This window comes from Panthera onca, chromosome X, assembly GCF_046562875.1.
Source record: "Panthera onca isolate mPanOnc1 chromosome X, mPanOnc1 haplotype 2, whole genome shotgun sequence".
Taxonomy (NCBI): Eukaryota; Metazoa; Chordata; class Mammalia; order Carnivora; family Felidae; genus Panthera; species Panthera onca.
Window position 1 is genome coordinate 12,035,742 of NC_138357.1, and position 16,567 is coordinate 12,052,308.

At 39.4% G+C, this 16,567-nt stretch overlaps 1 pseudogene; it reads right to left on the minus strand.

Annotated features, from left to right (window-relative positions):
* Positions 1 to 5,158: 5,158 nt before the first annotated feature.
* Positions 5,159 to 6,248, minus strand: LOC145714607 (glyceraldehyde-3-phosphate dehydrogenase pseudogene; annotated as a pseudogene).
* Between the last annotated feature and the right edge of the window lie 10,319 nt (positions 6,249 to 16,567).

Genomic DNA, 16,567 nt, shown 5'->3' on the forward strand with positions numbered 1-16,567 from the left:
ACTAATAAATATTGTCACTTCCATTTTATTAAGAGCACAAAAGGAAGAGAGCATAGGTGAAGGAAAATGAACTTAAGGCTGCATTGCCTAAATAATTGTCTTTATACTTGTTAATTATAGTGATGTAACTCAACCAAGTTTAACATTGATTCTCATATAAATACCTGGTGTCAGATTTACAATGGAAACTTCTTTGACTAATGGAAGGGTATACCTATAGCAACTCATGAAAAAGATATTCTAAAACTGAAGTGAGACTGGATTAGACCACTGAAAAAAAATAGCTTTTAACACCATCAACCGGCAATCTTTTTTTTTAATTTTTTTTTTTTTTTTTTTAATTTTTTTTTTCAACGTTTTTTATTTATTTTTGGGACAGAGAGAGACCGAGCATGAACAGGGGAGGGGCAGAGAGAGAGGGAGACACAGAATCGGAAACAGGCTCCAGGCTCCGAGCCATCAGCCCAGAGCCTGACGCGGGGCTCGAACTCACGGACCGCGAGATCGTGACCTGGCTGAAGTCGGACGCTTAACCGACTGCGCCACCCAGGCGCCCCTTTTAATTTTTTTTTAACGTTTATTTATTTTTGAGACAGAGAGAGACAGAGCATGAACGGGGGAGGGTCAGAGAGAGCGGGAGACACAGAATCTGAAACAGGCTCCAGGCTCTGAGCAGTCAGCACAGAGCCCGACGCGGGGCTCGAACTCACATACCGCGAGATCGTGACCTGAGCCGAAGTCGGACGCTCAACGGACTGAGCCACCCAGGCGCCCCAAGGCAATCTTTTGAGGCATTTGGACAGGATGGCTATTCCAGTGCAGGTACCATCTAATATTCTTTCTGTTTCAGTTGGCTACCCTGAATTACTGATCTAAACCATCCTGGAGGATCTGTCATAAGGCTAGATCTTCTGGCTTCATAAACCATTTCTTTTATTATATGAGTACTCTAGAGAAATCTGACGGCCACTTCATTTTGTCTCTGATACTGAAGTAGAACACACTGAGGCCATATGATGGCATCTGGTCTATGAAAAGCAAAAATAAGTCAAATTAAAAAAAACTAATTTCATTTAAAAAAAATTTTTTTTAAATCGGGAGGATTTCCAAAAACTGTGGCTTACAAGAGTAATATTGAAAGGGGTTCTCTGGGTGTTGTATGTAAGCCAATTTGACAATAAATGATATTAAAAAATAAAAATTAAATGAAAAATTAAAAAAAAAAAGAAAATACTTTTTAAAGCACATACCACAAAAGAAGAAAAAATCAAAAAAATTAACAGATTACTCATTGCCGAGGTGTAAGGAAGGGGTAGAGTTGGATAAAAATCAATGTGGCTGTTTAAAAAAGCAACATAAGGGGTGCCTGCGTGGCTCAGTCAGTTAGGCATTTGACTTTGGCTCAGGTCATGATCTTATGGTCTGTGAGTTTGAGCCCTGCGTCGGGCTCTGTACTGACAGCTTAGAGCCTGGACCCTGCTTCAGAATCTGTCTCCCTCTGTCTTCACCTTCCCCTGCAAATGTTCTGCTTCTCTCCCTCTCAAAAATAAACTCTAAAAAAAAAGCAACATAAGAAGTCTTTGTGGTAATAGAAATGTTTTGTTATATGACTATATCAATGTCAATATCCTTGTTTATGATATCATACTGTAGTTTGCAAGATTTTACCATTGGGGAAATTGGGTAAAGAGTATACGGGATCTCTGTATTATTTCTTAAAATTTCGTGTGCATCTACAATTATTGCAAAATAAAAAGTTTAATTTTAAAAAAGACAAGCAGCAGAAAGGGAGAATACATTTGCAAAAATATGTATCTGATAAAGACTTGTACCCAGAATACACAAAACTTTTACACCTTAATGCAATGCAAATAAACAATCCTATCAAAAAATGGGCAAAAGGTTTGAATAGACATTTTACCAAGGAAGAAATTAACAAATAAAAATCCAATAAAACACTTCTATATACTCTATATATCTATATATACAGGAAGACTATAATCAAAAAGACAGACAGTAACAAGTGTTACAGAAATTGGAAACCATATACATTCTTGGTGGGAATAAAATTGCACAGCTCCTTTGAAAAAATATTTGGCAGTTTCTCAAAAAATTGAACACAGTATTACCATATGACCCAGGAATTTTACTGTAAGCATATACCCAATAAAATTGAAAATATTTTGGGTCCACACCCAAAAAGACTTGTTAACAAATTTTAATAGTATAATTAATTATTCATAATAATCAAAGGTTATAAACAATTTAAATGTTCATCAACTTACAGATGAATAAATTAAATGTGGTGGATCCATTCAATGGAATATGATTCAGTGATAAAAAGAAATGAGATTCCTCAAAAAATTAAAAATAGAACTACCCTACAACCCAGCAATTGCACTACTAGATATTTATCCAAGGGATACAGGTATGGTGTTTTGAAGGGACACATGCACCCCAATGTTTATAGCAGCACTATCGACAATAGCCCAAGTATGGAAAAAGCCCAAATGTCCATCAGTGGATGAATGGATAAAGATGTGGTATATATATACAATGGAGTATTAGCAACCAAAAAGAATGAAATCTTGCCATTTGCAACTACATGGATAGAACTAGAGGGTATTATGCTAAGCGAAATTAGTCAGTCAGAGAAAGACAAATATCATATGACTTCACTCGTAGGAGGACCTTAAGAGACAAAACAGATGAACATAAGGGAAGGGAAGCAAAAATAACATAAAAACAGGCAGGGGGACAAAAACATAAGAGACTCTTAAATGTGGAGAACAAACAGAGGGTTGCTGGAGGGGTTGTGGGAGGGGGGTGGGCTAAATGGGTCAGGGGCATTAAGGAAGCTACTCCTGAAATCATTGTTGCACTAGATGCTAACTAACTTGGATGTAAATTTAAAAATGAAAACAAAAAGAACAAAACAAACAAACAAACAAACAAAAAACAGCCACATCTTAAACTCACCAAGTTCTGCACATTAAGTATGTATAGCTTTTTGTATGTCAATCATTCTTCAATAGGGTGGTTTAAAGACAAACAAACAAACAAACAAATAAATAAAAATTTAAAGTTTAAAAAAAGAAATTAATACATGCTACATCTCAAAAACATTTTGCTTAGTGAAAGAAGCCAGACATAGAGACCACATATTTTGTTATTCCATTTATATGAAATATCCAAAAAAGCAAAGTTATAAAGATAGAAAGGAGGCTAGCGGTTGCCTGGTATGTTAGTGGTGGATAACAGGATTCACAGTAAATGTGCATGAAGTTTTTTATCGAGGTTATGAAAATGTAAACCTGATTCACGGTGATGGTTTTAGCAGTTATACCAAACTTAATAAATTTTCCCGAAAATGTCATTGAATTATACATGCAACGGGAGAATTTTATGATATGCAAAATATGCCTCCCTAAAACAGTTTCAAAACAACCACAAAAGAATTCTGCATGTTGATTATCTATCACAGGTTACTGGGTAGTGTAGTTTTTACTCTTGAGAATACCAATTACTTGGGTATTTTCTTTCTCTTGATTGTTCTTTCCATTGAAGTCTACTGGGAACTCAAATCAGATGCAGAATTTTTAGTGTAACTGGTATCTTGAGAATCGTTAGATGATGGGCTATCATTGCTCACTTTTGTGTAAGTGATGAAATCAAAGTAAGAATATGTCTTTTCTTCCCAGTTCAACTTAAACTCTATGTTGTTTTAATTCCATATCAGAATGATCGAGTAATATTCTTTCTGAGATGCATTTACCAGGTACAGTGTTGACATTATTTGAGCAATCTTTTGCAGGAAATCTGCAGAACATGAGAAAAGCAATTATCTCTATCTAGATAGTTCCAAAGTCCTTTTATAGATGTTACTTAAGTATTTGGGTCACTGCACACATCCATCAAAAATGACTTTATTTTCTGGATGTAGCTATGATTGTCACTTAAAAATATAACCTATGAAAGGAATTCATAGTGACAGAAGTACATTATGCAGATAACTTCCAAACATTCTAATATTTGTCATTTAATGAAATGTGTCCATTCCTGCAAAGTCAGCTATGAGCTGTGTATGTGTATGTGCATATACGGACTGGAAAGAGACAAATGAAATCATCTTTATTCATAATCAAGCTAATTGTGTAGAAAAATTCCAGTAAATCTGGAAAAAAAAACCTGTGGAAGAAATAAGTGAATTTAGCACGATTGCGTGGTATACGATCAACACGTGAACCTATTTCCATGTACTGGCAATGAACAATTGGAAACTGAAATTTAAAACAAAATTCAATTCACAATCACCCAAACAACATGAAATATTTATGGGTAAATCTAACACTCCATGAAGAAGATTGTTTTAAAAATTAATAGACTTTATTTTTTAAAGTAATTTTAGATTTACAGAAAAACTGAATAGAAAGCACAGGGATCCTTCCCTGCCCACACAGCTTCCGCTACTGTAAACATCTTGCATTATTATGCCAAATTTTTTCAATTGATGAACCAATATGAAACCATTATTATTAAAAAATCCATAGCTTACATTATGATAAGCTTACTCTTTGTGTTGCTCATTTTATGGGTCTTGAGAAATCCATAATGTCATGCATCCACCATGGCTATCATACTGAATAGTTTCACTGCCCTAAAAAATCTCCCAAGCTCCACCTATTCATCCCTCCCTCCATCAACCCGAATCCCTGGTTGCCACAGATCTTGTTACCATCTCTATAGTTTTGTCTTTCCTAGAATATCATATAGTTGGAATCTTACGGTACGTACCCTTTACAGACTGGCTCCTTTCATTTAGAAATACGGGTATAAGTTACCTCCATGTGTTTTCGAGACTTAATAGCTGAAAGTTTGTGTCTGTTATAGGGACAATTTGAACATCAAAATGATGATGATTGAACTTAAGAGGAGACTGATGATTTCTTTTTTCTTTTTTTTTTTTTTTTGTGGGGGGAGCTGGGTACAGTATACTTTGTTGATGGTACCTGATAGGTAGGGTTCCCCAAGCCCTTCCCCTTCTTCAGGGGGTTTTGGATGGAAACTGTGTAGAAGCAGGGAGATTTTCAGTGTGTTTGGGGCAAGGACTCCCCAGCAGCTGAGGGCCTCTCCCTCTTGCTGTTGCTGTGACTGGTGGTCCAGAGAGCTCTTACTCCTTGGAGGCCATGTGGACCATAAGGTCCACCACCCAGTTGCTATGGCCAAATTCATTGTCATAACAGGAAATGAGCTTGACAAAATCATTGAGAGCAATGCTAGCCCCAGCATCAAAGGTGGAAAAGTAGATGTCACTGTTAAAGTGACAAGAAACAACCTCTTCCCCGGTGTAGCCAGGATGCCCCTGCTTCACCACCTTCTTGATGTCATCAAGTGTTTGGCAGCTTTCTCCGGGCAGCACGTCAGATCCACAATGGACATGTTGGGGATGGGGATACGGAAGATCACGCCAGGGAGCTTCTCATTCAGCTCCAGGATGACCTTGCCCACAGCCTTGGCAGTGCCAGTAAAAGCAGGGATGATGTTCTGGGCAGCCCCTCGGCCATCACGCCACAGCTTCCCAAAGGGGCCGTCCACGGTCTTCTGGGTAGCAGTGGTGGCATGGACTGTGGTCATGAGTCTCTTCACGATGCAGAAGTTGTCATGGATGACGTTGCCCAGAGGGGCCAAGCAGTTGGTGGTGCAGGAGGCATTGCTGGCAATCTTGAGGGAGTCGTCATACTACTCATGGTTCAAACCCATCACAAACGTGGAGGCATCAGCACAGGGGGCAGAGATGATGACCCTCTTGGCCCCAACCTTCGAGTGAGCCCCGGACTTCTCCATGATGGTCAAGACCTCAGTGGACTCCACAACATACTCAGCACCATCACCCCATCTGATGTTGGCGGGTCCTCACTCCTGAAAGATGGCGATGGGCTTTCCATCAATGACAAGTTTCTTGTTCTCAGCTTTGACTGTGTCGTGGAATTTGCCATGGGTGGAATCATACTGGAACATGTAAGACCCCATAGTTGAGGTCAACGAAGGGGTCATTGATGGTGACAATATCCACTTTCCCAGAATTAAAAGCAGCCCCAGTGACCAGATGCCCAATATCGCCAAATCCGTTTATTCCGACCTTCACCATCGTGTCTCCAGGATGCGGCTGGCACCGCACCAGGAGATGTGGCTCTCTGTCGGACAGGGAGAAGAAGAGAGCCGAGACAGATAATTTCCAATAGCATGCAGTTACCAGAATTTTATTTCGTTCTCTTGGTAAATAGATGATCTACCTGAGGAAATCAATAGGTCTTCTGTCTCTGCCATCTCAGAATGAAGAGAATCACTCCATGTGTCCTCTTCATGAACCTATATTCTCTCAATATTTTCTACCTCTGTCAGCTTCCTGACACGTCTATTTGTGCATTTTTTGAACAATCCATTTGTGATTAATTTCCTTATTTCCTATCTAGAGCCAACTTTGCTTTATTTCACACAAGCTTGCGTGAATCTTTGAAAAATAAACTCACGATATAAATATATTGGCCTGAATTATTGATAAGTCATGCAAAGTTATTGTGCTTTGCTGTAATCTGGAACACTTGCATGAAATAGCAAAATAAAAAAAGTTCAGTTTTCACATATTCTTTTGATGCCTTATATATCTAAATACACAAAACATGGCCCAGCCATCAGTTTATTTAGCTACGTATTTCTTTCATATGCAGTGTGCTTCAGCTATATGGAGTTAAAAATTGATGCCATTATTTTGAGTTCTACATAAATTTCTTTTTGATGTTTGCATCTTACCAATTGCACCAAATAATTTTGTTTTGGGGACCACAAACCATTTCTGTCAGCCATGTTCCACCCATTGTTTTAGAAATTCCATCTAAATTCCATTTAGATTTCCATTGTTTTAGAAATCTGCTTTACATGTTCATTTTACTTTTAATTATAGACCGTTCACTTGCCTTATACTTAATACAAAGGTTGAAAGTATCTCATCTTTCACAGCTTTCTCCTTTGAAGAACTCTTATATTCTTAAATGTCAATTAAAACGTAATAAAACACTTTCAATTCACACTGCACTGCAGTTTTTAGCACATGATTGTTTTCAATGTCCCTGATTTGGGATAAAAATAGTTTGGGTGTTGTGTTTTCTTGATTTCTAGCTTGAAGTACCAGAGTATATTGAAAACATGTGTCGTATTGTGAGTAGCTCGTGTCACTTCTCCACACAGTACTAGAGATCAGTTTTGATTTGACATTTACGTTAAATCATTTTCATACTGCTAGTAAAGATGTAGTTCCATGTACAGGTACAAAGTACAATGTAACATATAGATCAATATGAAATATAATCCTTGCCTTCTAAGAGCTTATGGTCTAATTAAAGAGATAAACCAGATGTGCACGTGTATGCGTATAGACACTCGCGGAGTCAAGTAGCAAGACGAAGCATGATAACCAGTGGCAAAGCATAGAACTTGAAGTTGGAGAGCTGAAGTTTGATATGTGGATCTGCCTGTTGCTGTGTGACCCTGAGCAAGTTACTCAACCTTGCCAAGTTCCAGTTGGTTCATCTTAAAAACAGGAGTAATAAATGCACAGTGATAATGTGAAGATTATACTGAATAACATGTATGAAAGTCTATGGGGTCTCATACCCAAATCCATAAAGCTCCTTTGTTCTACTCGAATGTAGCACTAGGGCAATGACTACAGCCATCGCTTGGACCTCCAGTTCAAATACTCTTGCACAGTACTCGAAAGGCACTCTGCTATTCGGGAAAGAATAGCAGCGTCAGACCTACAGGATTTTGAATAATAGCTTGAGCTATTCATGGTTGTATGACATTGCACAAGTGACTTAACCCATCTAATTCTTAATTTCATCATTTTCAATGGGGATACTATTATCCACTTACTAAGGAGTTATTGGGAAGATTAAAATAATAATATTATTATTTAAGTTAATACCTAATGCCCAATAGATAATGAAACATGTATTTACTAAAGTGGACGATTTTTTCAGCCCTTTACAAAGACCACAGGAAGTTCAGCTGAGAAGAGTGAAACCTATACTCTGAAAAAAATTATGAAGTATTCATGAGTTTGTCTGTCTATGGTAGAGTTATGTGCAATTACAAATTGGTCTATAGAGAATCACAAGACTGCAAAAGCGTAACTAGGGTGCTCTAAGTTATAAATGGGACTGTATCTGTTTGGGTATGAGGCCCTGTATACTTTCATATACATTATTCAATATAACCTTCACAATATCACTGTGCATTATGACTCCTGCTTTTAACATGGGACCAAAGGGTGCCCTTTTATTGGTAGTCAACCATCCCTACTTATTCGGGATGAGAGGGTGTGCATAGAGTGGTACTTGTCCCTATCCAAAGTTTATCGTCCCATCATACTGGCAGCTACCGTGGCAGGTGAACTGACGGGGGAAGAGAAAATCACCTGTGAAAAGGAGCCCTTTAATGGGCCTTTTTGTCCACTCCCAAATCAAGGTGTTCCCTGTAATCTGTTCTGAAGAAAATTTAAAAGTCAATGGCCTCTTGTAATTCTGATTTATTACTTTGTCATTTTGAGCTGAATTCTAATAATTCGCTACTGTTTGTATGTATATCTTTCCTTCTGCTGTTTACAGAGTATAAATATGTCTAAATCTTCTTTCACGTGAGAAAACGGACAAAATACTGATGACTAAAGTTGTACTGCATCTGTTATGTAAGGCCTTTGACAGGTACTTGCTAGTGAAAGAGAAAGGCAGAGCCAAGCACTCTATTGGACTTATTAGTGTTAGAGTTGCCACGGTTTCAATTTGATCGCTATTTATTGAGCAGTCAAAATGTGTTAGGCAGCATAAAGAACACATCGAAACCATGATCTGGATATTAAGGATTTTATACCCTAAAAAAGGAAGTCCATTAACTCAACTACAGAATGTATCCATTTCTGTAATCACTTGTGAAATCTTGATTGGGGAACTCATTTAGCTAGCCTTATACTTAGAGGATATTTTTACATCTTTCCAGTTAAAAATTGTGTTGCTTCAAATAACATTTTAAGATACTGTAATGTGATAGTGCTCACGTAGATGAAATTATTCCTCGTCAATTGTAAGTTAATTAACAAATATCTCATCAAGTGCAAAAAAACTCGGCAGATACAGAAGACCCTGAGCAAGCTGACTCCTCAAAGAATAAAGCCATATTCATTCGGGTTAGTTTTAGGAAAGCAATCATATAAGGAGAATGGATGCTCTCAGAATAACAAAGCAGTTGCTTAGTGGGAAATTGAAGGAAGAGAGGTAAATTTGAGGTTAGCAGGACAAAGAGTTACGGTTACACTGCAGTTCGAGCCATAGAAGTGTGACAGGTCGGCCATTTCTCACTCTACCAATCCCTACTGAGCACCCATAGTGTCCTAGGCGTCCTGCAAAGAACCAGGGATATAATGATGAAAACAGATATAGTTTTTGCCTTTTGAGATATTTGCAGTCTAGCTACACAGAGAAATGTAATTTTCATTGGTTCAACAAATATTTATTGAGTGCTCTCTTTAGGCCAGACACTGTTCCTGGGGCTGGAGAGACAGAGTGAAGGAAGGAGACAAACATTCTGTCCCTGTAACCATATTACAATTGGGATAGAGTGATGGCAAATGAGTGTGTGTGTGTGTGTGTGTGTGTGTGTGTAGACATGTATATGTCTATCTCTGTATCTATATAGATATATCTGTGTCTACCTCTACATCTCTACTCAGATAGTGACAGATGCTATGGAGAACTATAAAGCATTGAAAAGGATGCTAGGTGGGAAAGGAAGGTATGGGGAAACCTCACTAGTAAGGCGATATTTCAGTAGAGACCTAATGCCATGAAGGAGTTAGCCATGTAGATATGGGTATGGGGTGGAACAGCATTCCAGAAGGAATGGAAAGCTCATTAAGAGCATGGGTGCTTAGCATAGTATGCAGATGGAGGAGAGTTGCTGGGTCTGGCTGGAGCATTCTGCAGCACGGTTAGGATTTGTAGATGCCAACATTTCTGAATCAATGAACTCTATCACATTTCACCCTTACTCATTAATCCAGGATCTCAGTTTCCTTGGTCTGTGCCCTCCCTATCTTCCTCTGTCACCTCAGCACCTGGTTATATGATTTAGCCTCTCCTGGCTTGCGGCATTGACTTTCTTCTGGTCCCATTTGGAGTGTCCTCCTTAATTGGTGTGTTCCAGAGGATGTTTGGTTTAATGACCCTTCACGGCCTCTAGCCCCTCTCTACCCACCCACCAGCCTTGCTAAAGGGTCTCAGATAATATTTGCCTCAAGTGTATTGTGGGATCCAAAGGAGACAAGATATGAGTTAGCACTTTATAAGCTGTTAAGTGTTTTATATTTGTAATGAAATCTTTAGTTTCAAGGCCATGAGTTCCCTAACAAAAAGATTGCACTAACAGTAATGTCATCTTACAATACCAAAGATAGTAAAAGCAGGGAACAGGGGAAAGAGCAGCTAAGCAGGAGGTCTATCTCTGTCAAGGGCAAGATGAATCACCAGCAAGAAATAGAGTGGCCTTTGGAAGAGTCAGGGCAGCTGGGTTGGGTCCTTCCCATCAGTCTGGGAGAGAGGGCTACATAACTCACCTTCCTCTCTGCCCCTCTATTTCAAACAATTTATAGATTCTTCTTTATTTTTCCTCATGCCAGCTGTTTTTCTTCTTCATTTTTCCCCATGCTAGATTTTTTTTTTCTCCTATTTTTCTCAGGACTTTGTATCTTTGGGTTTCTCCCCATGTATCACTCTCTTCCTTCCTCTGCTTTATTATTGTTTTCTAGTCTTTGCTGCTTAACCACGACTGGATTTTGCAATGGTCCCTGGGAAAGTTGCTCTAGAAGCTTGCAGTACAGGTGACATCAGGAGTCAACATGACCACTTGGCCTGCTCTGAGAAGACTATTGCTACAGTGAGGTGATTCGTTGAGAGAGGGGAGCATGTTAACAACAGTGAACGGAGTGATGCATAAGGAGTTAGTAAGTCTGGGTCAACTTCGGCAAGTCTCTAGCCTCATGTAGGTCTCAGTTTCCCCCAAATATACTATACTATATACTATTGTATATATTGTGTAAAGTTGCTGAACTAGATAAATCTAAGAGTTCTGGTATGCTGGATTCTGAAAATACTATGTCAGTGTGAAACGCAAAAAGAATTGCTGTTTGGGTTTAGCAATAGAGAACAGGAAGACTGGAGCTGGTAACAGCGCCATTGGAATCATGTAGCCCGCTTGTTTCCTGGCACATTGCATCAGGCTACAAGCCACAGGGTCTCTAATAAATGCCTGAAAATACAGACTGGAGACCCTGCTTCCCCAGAAAACTTACAACTATGCCCTGCATATAGCATCTGCCCACTGAAAATAACTGAACATATTATGGGCTGACAAACTTTGAATCAACCCTCTTTGTTTCTGAAAGATGGGATTGGCAGATTGCCTGGGATGTGATAAAAGGCAGTAGAGCAACATTGGAGGAAGCCCCTAGAAAGAGTTCTTACAGAAGGGAAGTGATGAAGTCAATAAAGCTTTCAGGTCGCTAAACTAAATGGTCTGAGAGCTCTACAGTCCTCTAAGCCCTACATTGGTCAGAATCAAGGGACCTAGGCTTCTGAAGCAAACGATTTTTTAGCCACAAGACTAAAACCAAAATCTAGAAAATTTGGAATTGCTTTTGTGACATTAGAAAAGTCCTCTTTCTGACTTAATTTCCCTAATACCCACTTTGGTTACCGTGTGTTCGGGAAGTTATGAGGAATAAGCCGTGTAGGAGTATATGCAACAATGGTAAGATTAACACTGAATTATGACCAGGAAGTCTGAGTTCAGGGAATGTGTGAATTCGTAGAACTGATCGCAAGTATCCTCCCTACCCCTAAATCCACGTTCTTGGTGCAGGTAAACCAGAAAATCGCCATCTTTCCAAACCCAAACTCCCAACATCCCTGCATCTGTATCCACACTCCTTTATGTTCCTCCCGTTACGCTGTGGAAGCAGCACCTCCTTTGCTATCCAAGGCCAACCCCACAACTGTGCTTCTGGTGTCATCTCTTCACCTTCTTCAGGTCATCAGTCCGGCGACGGGTGTTCCCTTCTCTTTCCTGCATCGAGCATTTCCTTCTCTACTGTGTCATTCCCATCAGAAACTAGACCAAGAAAATAGGGGAAGGGGGTTAAGAGGTACAAACTTGCGATTGTAAAATAAGTAAGTCACGGGGATGAAAGGTACAGCACAGGATACATAGTCAATAATATTGTTAATAGCTTTGTATGGTGACAGATGGTCACTACACTTCTGGTGAGCATTTCATAATGTATAGAATTGTTGAGTCACTCTGTTGTGCACCTGAAACTAATATGATAATTGTATTGTCAACTATACTTCAATTAAGAATAAAAATAAAATTTTAAGCCTCTAGTGTCTCTTATGTCAAAGGCAAGAATAAACATTTGTCTTACCCTTTATCACCTTCTAGTTACAGCCCCATTTCTCAGTTCCTTTTCTCACAGAGCAATACTTTTTGAAGATACATCTCTTCATTCTCGAATCCTTCAATTCCCTTTTAGAAGGCTCATTTCATTCTTCTTACAACGTCTTTACTTTCTCCTGGCTTCCAAGATGCCACATTCTCCTGTTTATTTCCTCTTATTACTGGGAACCCTGTCTCAGTCTCCTTTGATTGTCTGCTTGCTTCTTCTCTGCACTAGCTGAATACTGGAGTACAGGTCTCCCTCACTATCCAAAAGTAGAGCGCTCTTAGGAAACCTTTCCTAGGCCGAAGTGACGTGAAGTGAAGAAGCAATTACCATTTTTTGTTAATATATGAAATTTATTGTCAAATTGGTTTCCATGCAACACCCAGTGCTCATCCCAAAAGATGCCCTCTTCAATACCCATCACCCACCCTCCCCTCCCTCCCACCCCCCATCAACCCTCAGCAATTACCATTAATTTATGTGGAAAAATTTTTGAGTGTTCCCAGACCCCCCAAAATTGCCTCTCTTAGGCCTTTCCGATCCCTTAGGACACCTCTTGTTAACAGATGCGCAAAACAATTTGGGAAAAAGCACAGGTGCCCACAGACACAGTTCGAACTATGGTGCCTTGATGCTGAGATCCTGGGTTAGCTCCTGGAGAAGGGGCCAGGTGGCACCTCGGTGGCAGCTGTGCCCGTGTGCGCCCTGCCTGCACAACAAGCGGCACGCTCTTTTCACCTTTCACCTTTTTTCGTAAAAGTGAAAAATCCTCTTCGGCTAGCGAAAACAGGTACCAATGGAGGTCTCTCGAAAAAGTTAAGTGGCATACCCCGCACTCCCAAAAAGCAGGGAATACCTGTATCTGCAATCTTTCCACTGGCCCTCTACCACCTGCATTCTTCCCTGACCGACTTCAATCCATTCCGAGGCTCTATGTGCGCCCCACGTGCCAACCTTCCCCTCCAAGCTTTGGACTTGCATGTGAGACTGCCTAATCATCAACCCTACCTAGATGTTTCATAGGGCATCTGAACCCTAACACGGTGCAAACAGAAGTCCTGACCTATGCCCGCCCCGCACCCAACCTCTCCGTCACGGTCTTTGCCTTCACGGTACTGTCCACTCAGCTCCCCGGGTTAGACAAGTAAGAGTCACCCGTTACCTCTTTCTGTCTTCCTCGCTCCCCACATCCAATCCATCGGCGAGTCCACGGGAGACCCCAAAATCTGTTCTGCATTCAACCACTCCTCGCTGTGCTCTGTACCGTAAACCCAGCACCGGCCACTATCACCAGCTCTCTCCTGTGCTCTTGTAATGGCCTCCAGCCGGATCTCTCTTGCTGTCCTTGCTGCTTTTTAGTTGATTTGCCACTCAGCAGGCAGAACGACCCTTTTAGAATTTGGTTAGACCATTCATTCTCCTATGCAAAACCTTCCCATGGCTTTTCATTACCCTTAGAATAACACTTGGACTCTTAACTGTAGGACTGTAGACTGTGGGACTCTTACCTGCAAGACTGTAGGATCCAGCCTCTGGTGACCTCTTCTATCTTTGCCCAACCCTTGCCTTCCGTCCTTAGGCTACGATGATATTTTTCTTCTCAACTATGCCAAGCTTGTTTCCATCCTGGGACCTTTGCAGTACTTGTTCCCTTTTCTATTTATCATCTATTTTCACCACTCTCAGCCCCGTTGTGTGTGAGGGCAGAGCTGTAATTTACATGTGATAGTTCATGAGATGAAACTATAGTGCGCTATAATTAAAAGCATGGTAAAAATCATAATGTTTGTAAAAATAAATTCCCTGCGCTATGGCACTTAGATTGGCTTTTATTCGACAGAAATGCTATACTATAATTGATGTTTTGTTCGAGCCTTGGTTTTCCTTAAATTAAAATGAAAAAATATATATCAGAAAGACAGTAAATAGAATAAGGAAGTTATGCATCTGCGTTTTGGAAATTTTCATTTTATAAAACATTGTGCTGAATATTCCTGGGTTGGATTTGATAGTCACGAAAACTGATTTGATTGAATCACAAAAGCCATTTACCATGAATGACCTCTCTTGTTTTTTTCTTTTTCCTTCTTTTCTTCCTTCCTTCATCCCTACCCCTTTCTGTCTTTCTCTCCTTTCTCCCTTTCTCTCTCTTTTTCTCTCTCTTTCTCCCTTTCTTTCTCTCTTTGTCTATCTCTCGCTTTCTGTCTCCCTTTCTTCTCTCTTTTTTTGTGATCAGAATTGATTAAATCAAGCACATTCATTTAGGCTGGCACTGTGAGGCAAGGAATGAGCCATTTGTGTGACTAAATTGGGACCACCGCGATCAATACATTCAGTGACCTTTCTTAATTCTTTTACTCTGTACAATTGCCTCAGTAGAATTCTAGCAGGAACTTAAAATCTCAAGATCAATTGTTTTTTAAGTATCCTTTAAGAACGCTCCAATTATCAGTTGACATTGGCTTCTCTAACATTGTATTGTGATAACAAGTCAGATATCTTAAAATGAGTTTATCCGAGGAACTTTGGGGAACTATATTTAGGATCTGAAATAAAAGTTGACTCGTAAGCAGATGGGTCATACATTATTGGTTTTTGTTTAGAAAAAATTCAACAGTTGTAATATCAGTTTATTCAATTCTTCTAAATATAATTTCCCCTTTTTTTGGAAAGAAGGGAAGTTTCCCAGAGCACTTACACACCTCTTGTCCTTTACAAATGCATTTCACATACTAAGGCAAACCATCTGTTACCCCGCTAATTTTGCCATGATGAAAATTACTATTATAACGAGACTAGCTTTTTTAAGCATACATGTTTATGTATATGAATACAAATGTGCACAGCAAGATAAACTTTTAGAATTTTTTTCTAGCTTTCGAGGTGGATGTGGGTGTCCTGAAACACAGACCTTGTTCTACTGATTATCATCAAGTTGTAAGCGTGGTAGGGTTAGGTCCTGATAATAGCTGGGCTTCAGGCAGAGTTATCAGCAAAAAAAAAAAAAAAAAAAACCCAGCTGAATTTGGCACAGTGAAGCTGAGGTTGGAATGAAAGGAACACAAAATCTCAGGAAGGTACATACATTTTTTTTCCCCAGACAACTCTTGTAACAAGAATTTATGAAGTGAAGCTGGTCTTGAGAGAGCAAGAATAGAATGAATATAAGTCAACTAGAGTGTGAGCTTAAAGAAAAACGGAAACGATACCATGCCATATCAAATGCAAAAAACAAAAATGTAATGGGAATAAAGAACATATCCTTCTAAGTGCAGTTACCTCTTAACAACATTTTGAAAAGCGAATCTTGGTTTTCATTAACGTTTTTTTCTAAGTTATGTGATCATTTGAGCAAGAAAAAGGTCTGAAACATCCTTATTTTTATAAATCACTGAGGGAGAAACAAGAAACTAGGAGCACCGAAAATAACTGTATTTGATTAAAATTTTCCCAACTTTTCACTATTACTTTTTTCTCTCTTCTTGTTCTCCCTCTATCAGTCCCTGAACCGACGCCTTACATGTAAAAATATCAAGAAAATAAACACTCTTTGGCCTCTTTCCCCTTGGTTATGTTTTCAGTTATGTTTTCAGCTACAGGACTGAGGTACTTCTGGTACTTACCTAAAGAGACAGTGTGAAACGGAAATCAAATCTGGGTTCAAATCCTCTCTGTAATACAGGGCATCATACCTAATTTCTTTGAGTTGCCATTTTTTTCATCAATGAAAAAGGGCAATAAATGCTACCTCACAGAAGTGTTGAGGGTTGAATGAGAAAATGCATGGCGGGTGCTTAGTCCATACTGAGTGATAAATAAATGGTCCCTCCGTCATATTTGTATTCTGAACAGTGAAATAGTCATAACTGAAATATAGTTGTGGCCAGCATTTTGTACGTAGGTCCTCTATCAACACATATCTTTTTAGGCCCCCGAACCGTACCTTGCCGCAAATTTTTATATAAAACTGACAAGTAACTAATTTAATGCTCACATCATTCCTGTTTCCAGTTGCCA